This window comes from Sebastes fasciatus, chromosome 13 (assembly GCF_043250625.1).
Source record: "Sebastes fasciatus isolate fSebFas1 chromosome 13, fSebFas1.pri, whole genome shotgun sequence".
In the NCBI taxonomy this organism is placed as follows: Eukaryota; Metazoa; Chordata; class Actinopteri; order Perciformes; family Sebastidae; genus Sebastes; species Sebastes fasciatus.
Genome location: NC_133807.1, coordinates 34,311,855 through 34,324,354, shown reverse-complemented (window position 1 = coordinate 34,324,354; position 12,500 = coordinate 34,311,855). Strand labels below are relative to the sequence as shown.

Genomic DNA, 12,500 nt, shown 5'->3' with positions numbered 1-12,500 from the left:
GGACAAACCACCACGTTAACGTCTCTGAAGACAAACCACCACGTTAACGTCTCTGAAGACAAACCACCACGTTAACGTCTCTTAGGACAAACCACCACGTTAACGTCTCCGAAGACAAACCACCACGTTAACGTCTCCGAAGACAAACCACCACGTTAACGTCTCTGAAGACAAACCACCACGTTAACGTCTCTGAAGACAAACCACCACGTTAACGTTTTTGAAGACAAACCACCACGTTAACGTCTCTGAGGACAAACTACCACGTTAACGTCTTTGAAGACAAACCACCACGTTAACGTCTCTGAAGACAAACCACCACGTTAACGTCTCTGAAGACAAACCACCAAGTTAACGTCTCTGAAGACAAACCACCACGTTAACGTCTCTGAAGACAAACCACCACGTTAACGTCTCTTAGGACAAACTACCACGTTAACGTCTCTGAAGACAAACCACCACGTTAACGTCTCTTAGGACAAACTACCACGTTAACGTCTCTAAAGACAAACCACCACGTTAACGTCTCTTAGGACAAACTACCACGTTAACGTCTCTGAAGACAAACCACCACGTTAACGTCTCTTAGGACAAACTACCATGTTAACGTCTCTGAAGACAAACCACCACGTTAACGTCTCTTAGGACAAACTACCACGTTAACGTCTCTGAAGACAAACCACCACGTTAACGTCTCTTAGGACAAACTACCACGTTAACGTCTCCTAACGTCTCTGAACATGCAGACGGAGAAACCGTCGAAGCGGACGATGGAAGACGCCGGCGGATACTTGAAGCCGAAGTCGGTTTCGTTCTCCAGGATCTTTTCTCGGAGGACATGTGGACACTAAATCTCCGCAGGAACTGACAGGAAGTGGCTCTAAACCTTCGTAGGAACCAGTTCGATCGCCGCTACGACTTTTCAAACGTCACAATCGGAGTTTACATGACGGAGAATCTGCCGTCGGTTTTTCAGAACTGAATCTATTTTTCCATCAAAATAATTAACTCTTAAACGTCGAATCAACGGACCACATCTGGACCACATCTGGACCACATCTGGACCACATCGTGGACCACATCGTGGACCTCTAACTGGGGGACGGTGTCCATGGTTTACATCGGCGGTAAGGGCTGTCAGGCTGACCTCTGACCTGTGACCTCTGACCTGTGGGTCGTATCAGCCATCAGGAACGTTCCCGACTCCTCCGTGATTTAAACTGAACTCTGACGGTGTGTTCACTGACCGTCTGTCACGGTGCGTTCGTGGACCTTTTGAGTCGGGACATCTCCTTGCCGGATCAGAGCGTGTAGATGCTGGTTTTCTACCGAACGTGATCTCAGTCTCGGTCTGAAGACGTTCGCCGACTCTTCGGACGTTTCTGCTTTTTGTTTCAGGACGTTTGATGATGAACGACGTCATCGAACGTCTCACGGCGAGTTCTGGTCCAACGTGACGGTTGGAGAGTTCACGTCCCTCTAAAGGACCACACGGCCGTTTCTTTGTGTGTTTTAACCAGTTCACTGCAGATCACAACACAACGCGGTCCGGCTGCTTCCAGACGGCCGGAGGTCACACTGATCTGATCAGAGCTATCGGTAGATATCGGTGCATCGATCAATAAACGTTTGAGGTCCTAGAAACAGATTCTGCATCACAGACTCTGTCCACCAGAGAGCGCCGTCTATTAACATGTCCAACTAACCATAGCTCCTCCTGTGTCCTCAGACTGATGATCAGATGAGCTGTTCATGATCCCGTTCAGAGAAACCAGAGAACCAGGTTAAAGGTTCCGTCTGGATCTCTTTGTGTTCCGTCACACAGGAACCAGGTTAAAGGTTCCGTCTGGATCTCTTTGTGTTCCGTCACACAGGAACCAGGTTAAAGGTTCCGTCTGGATCTCTTGTGTTCCGTCACACAGGAACCAGGTTAAAGGTTCCGTCTGGATCTCTTCGTGTTCCGTCACACAGGAACCAGGTTAAAGGTTCCGTCTGGATCTCTTTGTGTACCGTCACACAGGAACCAGGTTAAAGGTTCCGTCTGGATCTCTTTGTGTTCCGTCACACAGGAACCAGGTTAAAGGTTCCGTCTGGATCTCTTTGTGTTCCGTCACACAGGAACCAGGTTAAAGGTTCCGTGTGGATCTTTTTGTCTTACGGCCGTCGAGCAGCAGAATAATGAATGAATGAATCTTCAGGTTATTAAACTAAACTCAGTAAGAAGACGAGGACTTGTGTCATCTTCCGACTCTGAGAGCTTCTTGTCCTCTTGAAGGTTTCTGCAGTTATTAATATTATAGATAATAATTATATAATTAATATTACAGGAAACACAATAAATGATGAAATGACCTGAAGATGTGAGAAACATGTTCTGAGATCTGAAACGGAGAACGGTGATCGGCTAAAACATGCAAACAGAAAGAAGCCGTGCGGTCCTTTAAGAATGTGACGACGCGCTGATTGAACTGATAATCACATGGCAGCCAATCAGCTGTGTTTACGTGATGACATCACACCAGACAGACCGATACGAACACACCAAGGAGGCGACAGGGAAAAGTTTTTTTTTGGGATCAAACCGCCGTCGCATCCGAACGACCGATCGGCCCCGCGGAGCCACCCCGCCATCGGTCGGTTCGGTCGGCGGCGGACGTCTGAGGCAATAACGGAGCGACAGGAAGCGAAGCCGGTCGGTCGACTCGTCGCAGCAACGAAGCACTTTTGCCAAACCTCAGGGCTCAGAGACACGGAGAGGTTTTGTTTACTCTTATTCTCCATTTCCAGTCCAGTTCAGTTCAGTTGAGTCCCGTTGTGTTGCGATCGATCGGTTCTGTGTTTGTACAGCTGATCACACGTCAGTCATATTAATATCAATATAGAAATCTACTGTTGTTTTACTGCTGTGATCACCACCAGGTACCAGGTCTGATCCAGGTCTGATCCAGGTCTGAGTCCAGGTCTGATCCAGGTCTGAGTCCAGGTCTGATCCAGGTCTGAGTCCAGGTCTGAGTCCAGGTCTGATCCAGGTCTGAGTCCAGGTCTGATCCAGGTCTGAGTCCAGGTCTGAGTCCAGGTCTGAGTCCAGGTCTGAGTCCAGGTCTGATCCAGGTCTGAGTCCAGGTCTGAGTCCAGGTCTGAGTCCAGGTCTGAGTCCAGGTCTGATCCAGGTCTGAGTCCAGGTCTGAGTCCAGGTCCCAGTCCAGGTCTGAGTCCAGGTCTGAGTCCAGCCTGAACACTGAAACATGACTTTGATTTCATCTTTGCTCTGAAGAGTTTCACTCTGAGACGTTGAACATATCGTACGAGACGTTGAACATATCGTACGAGATGTGACGTTGAACATATCGTACGAGATGTGACGTTGAACATATCGTACGAGATGTGACGTTGAACATATCGTACGAGTCGTTGAACATATCGTACGCTTTGAAGAAACGATGGTTGTGTTGCTCGTCCTGCGGCGGCTTCACAGTAAAAGACTTCCAGCTGCTCATAAATATTTTCTGTTTGCTCCAAGAATTTGAGAAAAAAAGCTAAAAAAAAGTTAAAATAGTTGTAATTAATAAAAAAATATAAATTTTGTGAGAAAAATGAATAATATTTTGTGATAAATTTAAAATTTTTGAATAAAATGTAATATCATTAAAGGATTTTACAGTAATTTGAATAAAGTAATTTTCAGTCCGACGTCCGGTCGATACGTTGCTTTGGGGTTGAGATGAAACTCTTCAGTGCATCAGGACGGTTCATGTGTTCCTATAAATGATGTGGTGTAACGTGTCCTCTGGTCTCGGCTCTGGTCTCGGCTCTGGTCTCGGCTCTGGTCTCTGCTCTGATCTCGGCTCTGGTCTCGGCTCTGGTCTAAGCTCTGGTCTCGGCTCTGGTCTCGGCTCTGGTCTCAGCTCTGGTGGCAGAGGGACGTCGTCATCCTGCATCTGTACCATAACATCCTGTTTGTAAAAGCTCAGTGGGGCTGATCCCGTCCAGAGACAAGTCCACCTCCTACCACATCACAACAAGACCAGCTAATATCTCCAGAAAGTCCAGCTTTTAGACCCAACAACTTTTAATTAAAGTCTACTTTATTTTGTTTACATATCCTCTTCCAACCCGGCTCTTATTTTGGTAGTTTTGGGACTTCATGGACACAGTGAAACAAGGATAAAAAACAGGAATCGCTAAGCTGAAAATCTTTGTTTTATTGAGCTCCTCTGGTTTAAGGTCTACTCTTTTCCTCACAGCTGATTTACAACATGATGTGTGAACTGAGGCGGCTTGATTCTGGACGGGACAAAACCTGCAAAACGTCTCCAGTTTGGCAAGACCTTCTATCTAATATGGAGACGTAAAATCTGTTTTACTCAAAGCAGATTAAAAAAAAATATTTCCCAGAATTCCCAAGAAAATAAGTTTGAGCTCAACTCCCAAAAACACTAGTTAAAACTCCCTAGAAAACAAGTTCAGACTCCCAAAAACACTAGTTCAGACTCCCCAAAAACACTAGTTAAAACTCCCAAGAAAACAGGTTCAGACTCCCCAAAAACACTAGTTAAATCTCCCAAAAAACACTGGTTAAAACTCCCAGAAACACTAGTTCAGACTCCCCAAAAACACTAGTTCAGACTCCCAAAAACACCAGTTCAGACTCCCAAAAACAGTAGTTAAAACTCCCTAGAACAAAAGTTCAGACTCCCCAAAAACACTAGGTCAGACTCCCAAAAACACTAGTTCAGACTCCCCAAAAACACTAGTTCAGACTCCCAAAAACACTAGTTCAGACTCCCAAAAACACTAGTTCAGACTCCCAAAAATACTAGTTCAGACTCCCAAAAACACTAGTTCAGACTCCCAAAAACACTAGTTCAGACTCCCCAAAAACACTAGTTAAAACTCCCAAGAACATAAGTTCAGACTCCCCAAAAACAGTAGTTAAAACTCCCTAAAACAAAAGTTCAGACTCCCCCAAAACACTAGGTCAGACTCCCAAAAATACTAATTCAGACTCCCAAAAACACTAGTTCAGACTCCCAAAAACACTACTTCAGACTCCCAAAAACACTAGTTCAGACTCCCAAAAACACTAGTTCAGACTCCCCAAAAACACTAGTTAAAACTCCCAAGAACACAAGTTCAGACTCCCCAAAAACAGTAGTTAAAACTCCCTAGAACAAAAGTTCAGACTCCCCCAAAACACTAGGTCAGACTCCCAAAAACACTAGTTAAAACTCCCTAGAACAAAAGTTCAGACTCCCAAAAAAACTAGTTAAAACTCCCAAGAACACAAGTTCAGACTCCCAAAAACACATTAAAACTAACCCTAACCCTAACCCAAAAATCACTAGTTTAAATGGCCGAGAACACTAGTTAAAAGTCTCAAGTTTGAAGCCACAGAAACACTAATTAAGTTCCAACTGCTGAGAACACGAGTTTGAGTTAGAATTACCATGAATGTGAGTGTCAGTTTCTCATGTGTCAGTCAGAGTGTCAACAGGAGATGGAGAAAGACCTGTTGTAGTTTCTCGTGTTTTCAGTCAGAGGGTCAACAGGAGATGGAGAAAGACCTGTTGTAGTTTCTGATGTTTTCAGTGATTTATTTGAAGAACATTTGAACTCGTTTCTTCACTCAGTCTGAGGTCAAAATAAGTTTTCAGGACTGTGTACTGAAGGTCTTGTCGAAGCGGAGACGTTTGCGGCCGTTTGGTCAGGTACAAAGTGTAAAACCCAGCGAAGATGACATCATCACTATTCTGCCGGAGGCTGTCTCAGGACCCCTTCCTGGGTGTTGGGCACTTCATTATAGATCCCACCGTAGTTCTGGGCAGAAACAGAAGTCCTGAATCCCAACGGTCTCTAATGTTAATCTCAACTAAACCGTCTCAGCGTTGCACCTGAACTAAACCGACCAAACCTTTCAGGTTTTGGACCAATCGCAGCTTCTGCCTGTAATTCTGCTGGGATCCATAATTTCAGGAGGCGGACGGTCTCTTGGGTCGAGGCCGTCCGCCGTGACGCCTGCATGAAAACACTGAAAAATTCAAATGTGTACATACCGCAACCATGTAAATAGGCAAATATTAACGGAGACTCTATTTTACGTATGAGCTGAGAGAGAGAGAGTGACGCTAACTCAAGGAGAAATATTTGATTTGATGTTTTTTATTTGTTAAAGAGAAAGTGTACAGAGACGACAGATAGAAAGTAATGATGATGAATTTATGACTTTATGAATTGTACAGTTAGATCTCTTCAGTTTGATTGTTCTGTTGTTTTCTATCTAAAGCTTGGGGTCGTTTCTGTTTGTTTTTTTGTACAGAAGTGGTTGTTTACATCGATACGAGTCGTTATTTCTGTGAAAGTCAGACGGACCATGTGATTGGAGCACAGGTCTGCGAGGAGGCGGGGCCTGGACGGTTATATTACAGAATATTCAGAGAGGACTACAAACAGGAGAAAATAGTTCAGCCTTCCATAACGTACGAGCAAAAAATAACATCCTGAGATTTCAAAATATTTAGAAAAATATAAATTCAAAAAATGATATATATATATATATATATATATACACATATATGTATATATGTGTATATATATATGTATATATATGTATATATATTAAAGTTGTCATTTTACGAGAAACAAGTCGAGATTAAGTTTTCGTTTTACAAAAAAAGTCATAGTTGTAAATTTGTGAGAAACAGATATGAGTCATAATTATTAGAATTAAATCATAATGTAAGTTGTAATTTTACAAGAAGTCATAATATTCCAAGATAAGGATGGAATATTTGTAATATTATGAAATAGTAACTTTTCTCTAAGTTTCATCAAAAGAGACAATTTTATTTTGAAAGGAGACAAATCTCTTCTGAGATTGAATTGAAAAAGTGAGAACCAGTTTCTCTTTGGAAAGTTAAAGCAGAGACGTGACGGAGGCTGAAGGTGTTGATTATTACTGTTGAAGCGTCGCCTCCTCCAGACTGTTGCTCCCGCTGCTGTCACACTACAGACACTGAAATAAAACCTCTGGACAACAACTACAACCGTCTGTCTGAGCTTCATCTGCTACTACAGTACTACTACGGTACTACTACAATACTACTACAGTACTACTACATTACTACTACAGTACTACTAGAGACCTCCTCCAGACTGTTGCTCCCGCTGCTGTCACACTACAGACACTGAAATAAAACCTCTGGACAACAACTACAACCGTCTGTCTGAGCTTCATCTGCTACTACAGTACTACTACGGTACTACTACAATACTACTACAGTACTACTACAATACTACTACAGTACTACTACAGTACTACTACAGTACTACTACAGACCTCCTCCAGACTGTTGCTCCCGCTGCTGTCACACTACAGACACTGAAATAAAACCTCTGGACAACAACTACAACCGTCTGTCTGAGCTTCATCTGCTACTACAGTACTACTACGGTACTACTACAATACTACTACATTACTACTACAATACTACTACAATACTACTACAGTACTACTACAGACCTCCTCCAGACTGTTGCTCCCGCTGCTACTACAGTACTACTACAATACTACTACAGTACTACTACAGACCTCCTCCAGACTGTTGCTCCCGCTGCTGTCACACTACAGACACTGAAATAAAACCTCTGGACAACAACTACAACCGTCTGTCTGAGCTTCATCTGATACTACAGTATCTACTACTACAATACTACTACAGACCTCCTACAGTACTACTACAATACTACTACAGTACTACTGCAATACTACTAAAATACTACTATAGTACTACTGAAATACTACTAAAATACTACTACAGTACTACTACAATACTACTACAGTGCAACTACAGTACTACTACGGTATTACTACAATACTACTATAGTACTACTACAATACTACTACAGTACTATTACAATACTACTACAGTACTACTACAGACCTCCTACAGTACTACTACAGTACTACAATACTACTACAGTACTGCTACAGTACTACTACAGTACTACTACAGTACTACGGTATTACTACAATACTACTACAGTACTACTACAATACTACAATACTACTACAGTACTGCTACAGTACTACTACAGTACTACTACAGTTCTACTACAATACTACTACAGTACTACTACAGACCTCCTCCAGACTGTTGCTCCCGCTGCTGTCACACTACAGACACTGAAATAAAACCTCTGGACAACAACTACAACCGTCTGTCTGAGCTTCATCTGCTACTACAGTACTACTATGGTACTACTACATTACTACTACAGTACTACTACAGACCTCCTACAGACCTCCTACAGTACTACTACATTACTACTACAGTACTACTACAGACCTCCTACAGTACTACTACAGTACTACTACAATACTACTACAGTACTACTACAGTACTACTACAGTATAGTTATAATATACTGTAGTATAGTTATAATATACTGTAGTATAGTTATAATATAGTATAGTTATAATATACTGTAGTATAGTTATAATATACTGTAGTATAGTTATAATATAGTATAGTTATAATATACTGTAGTATAGTTATAAAGGAGTGTAGTATAGTTATAATATACTATAGTATAGTTATAATATACTGTAGTATAGTTATAATATACTGTAGTATCTTTGTAAGGGACTAGTATAGTTATAAAGGACTGTAGTATAGTTATAAAGGACTGTAGTATAGTTGTAATATACTGTAGTATAGTTATAATATACTATAGTATAGTTATAATATACTGTAGTAATAATATACTGTAGTATAGTTATAATATACTGTAGTATCTTTGTAAAGGACTACTGTGTTGGCGTGCTAACATTAGTTCTGCATCATAGTGTTCTAGTGTTTTAGTGTTCTAGTGTTCTGGTGTTCTAGTATTTTAGTGTTCTAGTATTCTAGTGTTCTAGTGTTCTGGTGTCCTAGTGTTCTAGTGTTCTAGTGTTTTAGTGTTCTAGTGTCCTAGTGTCCTAGTGTCCTAGTATTTTAGTGTTCTAGTGTTCTAGTGTCCTAGTGTCCTAGTATTCTAGTGTTCTAGTGTTCTAGTATTCTAGTGTTCTAGTGTCCTAGTGTTCTAGTGTCCTAGTGTTCTAGTGTTCTAGTGTCCTAGTATTTTAGTGTCCTAGTGTTCTAGTGTTCTAGTGTCCTAGTGTTCTAGTGTTCTAGTGTTCTAGTATTTTAGTGTTCTAGTATTCTAGTGTCCTAGTGTTCTAGTGTTCTAGTGTCCTAGTGTCCTAGTATTCTAGTGTTCTAGTGTTCTAGTATTCTAGTGTTCTAGTGTTCTAGTGTTCTAGTATTTTAGTGTTCTAGTATTCTAGTGTCCTAGTGTTCTAGTGTTCTAGTGTCCTAGTGTCCTAGTATTCTAGTGTTCTAGTGTCCTAGTGTTCTAGTGTCCTAGTGTTCTAGTGTTCTAGTGTTCTAGTATTTTAGTGTCCTAGTGTTCTAGTGTTCTAGTGTCCTAGTGTTCTAGTGTTCTAGTGTTCTAGTATTTTAGTGTTCTAGTATTCTAGTGTCCTAGTGTTCTAGTGTTCTAGTGTTCTAGTGTTAGTGTGTTAGCGTGCTAACACTAGAACACTATGAGTCCAGCTGATGGATGTGGTCTTCAGTTCTGCAGGTTTCTGGTCATAAACCATGAACATGTGGACCTGATGATGGCGCAAGAGGAACAGGTCCGAAGATTAACAGAGTTGTTCCAGTTCATCCTGAATGATGAACCACATTTCATCATCACAATCCATCCCATAATAGTCATGTTTGGTATCTGTGAGTGTTGAGTAAGAGGAGACGGCTCCCAGCTGAGGTCAGGCTCCTGTTGCAGTGGGAGATGGTCTGAAGGGTGTTGGTGAGATGGTGAGAGGCGAGCTGATAGGGTACCTGCCCCCCCCCTCCCCCCCACCCCCCAGGACCCAGGACTGGAGACCGGACCAGGGTCGCCCCCCCCCCTCTCCGGGGACGACGGGTTTCCATCCCTGATTAGGAGAAGGGTTATATTTAGTGTTATATTTAGGGGTGAAGGTTGGAGCTTCAGATTAAAGACGACTGCAGCAGTCTGTTAGTTTAACTCTAATTTCAGTTATTGTGTAACAGCTGCAGGATGCTATACCCCCCCCCGCCCCCGTTACCTAATACACTACACCTGTTACTGAAGAAGTATCTACTTAAGTTAAAGAACAGATGTATTATCAGCAAAATATAGTACAACAGTACCCACCGTCCAGGCAACGTTATATAAACTGGTAAAAACAGTTAGTAAACTTGTGTTTGGTGGATTATTTCTCTGTTGTTACAATGCTAATGGTCATTGTATTTGACATCGTTGTAAAGCCTGTTTATTTACCTTCACAATGATGTCACACTTGTAAGGATCATGCATTTGTGGGATGAGCAGCACAGCTGATTATGCGGGTAGTGCCCAGTGCCGATGCTAAACAGTGTATTCTCCTGTTGGTGTTGACTCTTGTTTTGAGCTCCAGATGCTGCCAACCAGGTGCCTGATGTGCCTGATGTGCCTGATGTAACTGATGTGCCAGATGTAACTGATGTAACTGATGTGCCTGATGTGCCTGATGTGCATCGGCCTGCTGGCTGCTGCGCTCTACCAAAGTGATCATTTGGTGTCTGCTCCAAGCATCGGCATGCCACGTTAGTCTAATCTGGATAAAGCCCGTGCGATAGGGCAAGTTGAAGCTGGTGTTCCGCAAAACCAAGTTGCATCCTGGTTGAGGAATGGAACGCCATCCCACAGCAACGTGTGACCAGGTTGGTGACCAGCATGAGGAGGAGGTGCCAGGCTGTTGTGGCTGCGTATGGATCTTCCACCGCTACTGAGGCTACTGACGGTGGATTCAATCAATCAATATGTCTTGTTTGTTCCTCAGTATTGTAACAACAGAGAAATAATCCACCAAACACAAATTTACTAACTTTTTTTCCCGAGTTTATTATACTAAAAGTACCAACTGTCCAGGCAACGTTATATATTAAACTGAAAGTACGTATGTAATGACCACCGTATGTTATGACTACCGTATGTTATGACTGCTGTATATTATGACTACCATATGTTATGACTACCGTATGTTATGACTACCGTAAGTTATGACTGCTGTATATTATGACTACCGTATGTTATGACTACCGTATGTTATGACTGCTGTATATTATAACCATCGTATGTTATGATTACCGTATGTTATGACTACCTTATGTTATGACTGCTGTATATCATAACTACCGTATGTTATGACCATCTTATATTATAACCATCGTATGTTATGACTGCTTTATATTATAACTACCGTATGTTATGACCATCGTATATTATAACCACCGTATGTTATGACTACCGTATGATATGACCAAAATATGTTGTGACCACCGTATTTTATGACCATCGTATGTTATGACCATCGTATGTTATGACCATCGTATGTTATAACTACCGTATGTTATAACTACCGTATGTTATGACCATCGTATATTATAACTATCGTATGTTATGACCATCGTATATTATAACCACCTTATGTTATGACCGCCGTATGTTATGGCTACCGTATGTTATGACTGCTGTAAATTATAACTACCGTATGATATGACTACCGTATGTTATGACCATCGTATGTTATGACCATCGTATGTTATAACTACCGTATGTTATGACCATCGTATATTATAACTATCGTATGTTATGACCATCGTATATTATAACCACCTTATGTTATGACCGCCGTATGTTATGGCTACCGTATGTTATGACTGCTGTAAATTATAACTACCGTATGATATGACTACCGTATGTTATGACTACCGTATGTTATGACTACCGTATGTTATGACTGCTGTATATTAAATGACTTGTTCATATTTTAACTGAAATAAGGTGTCATGGTGGTCAGAGGAAGGGGCGGGGCTTCACCTCAGTTGAGTTCTTCAAAGCTGCACAGCAACAGAATCTGAGCTTTCTGATTGGACGTTTCTTACAGCAATGGTTTCTGGGACTTATAGTTCTAGAGAAGCTGTCATGGAGACAAAAAAGTCAGCCAGGAAATAAATACAGACGATATAACTAACAGTGATGTGGCTCTCTGGGTCATAAACAAGAACACCTAATATTAATATTAATATTAATATTAATATTAATAATACACTATTAGTATGTACTGCTGGTAGTCTGAGTGGGTCATATTATTATTATTATTATTATTAATAATAATAATAATTAAAGCTGCGAGCAGCGATGAACGGGCCCTCGCCCCTCCTCGCGGGTCGGGGTTGCTGGCGGGATGCCGACCAACGCGGCCGGGCACCGTGAAACCGAAACTCTGACGAGCGCCATGACGCCTGCCACAAGGCTCTACGACAAGCGGTTCACGAGTTATGAAGGGGGGCGTGGCTAATGTGTAGGGGGCGGGGATAACAACACCAACTTAACAGGCACTCTCTGCTGAGTGATATAACACCTCCCACAAGACTACGACAAACGGATCATGA

General features: G+C 41.9%; 1 protein-coding gene across 4 annotated transcripts in view; it reads left to right on the top strand.

The window, feature by feature from the left end:
* rapgefl1 (Rap guanine nucleotide exchange factor (GEF)-like 1) overlaps window positions 1-6,329 on the top strand; it is a 40,242-nt gene extending 33,913 nt beyond the window's left edge. The window contains exons 15-16 of one of the 4 annotated variants that reach the window (XR_012596842.1): window positions 1-3,006; window positions 3,042-6,329. The exon at window positions 1-3,006 is cut by the window's left edge and continues 723 nt beyond it. The gene's annotated coding sequence lies outside the window, so the exon portion shown is untranslated. The other 3 variants (XR_012596841.1, XR_012596843.1, XM_074657124.1) reach the window with 3 other exon arrangements.
* Window positions 6,330-12,500: the final 6,171 nt, after the last annotated feature.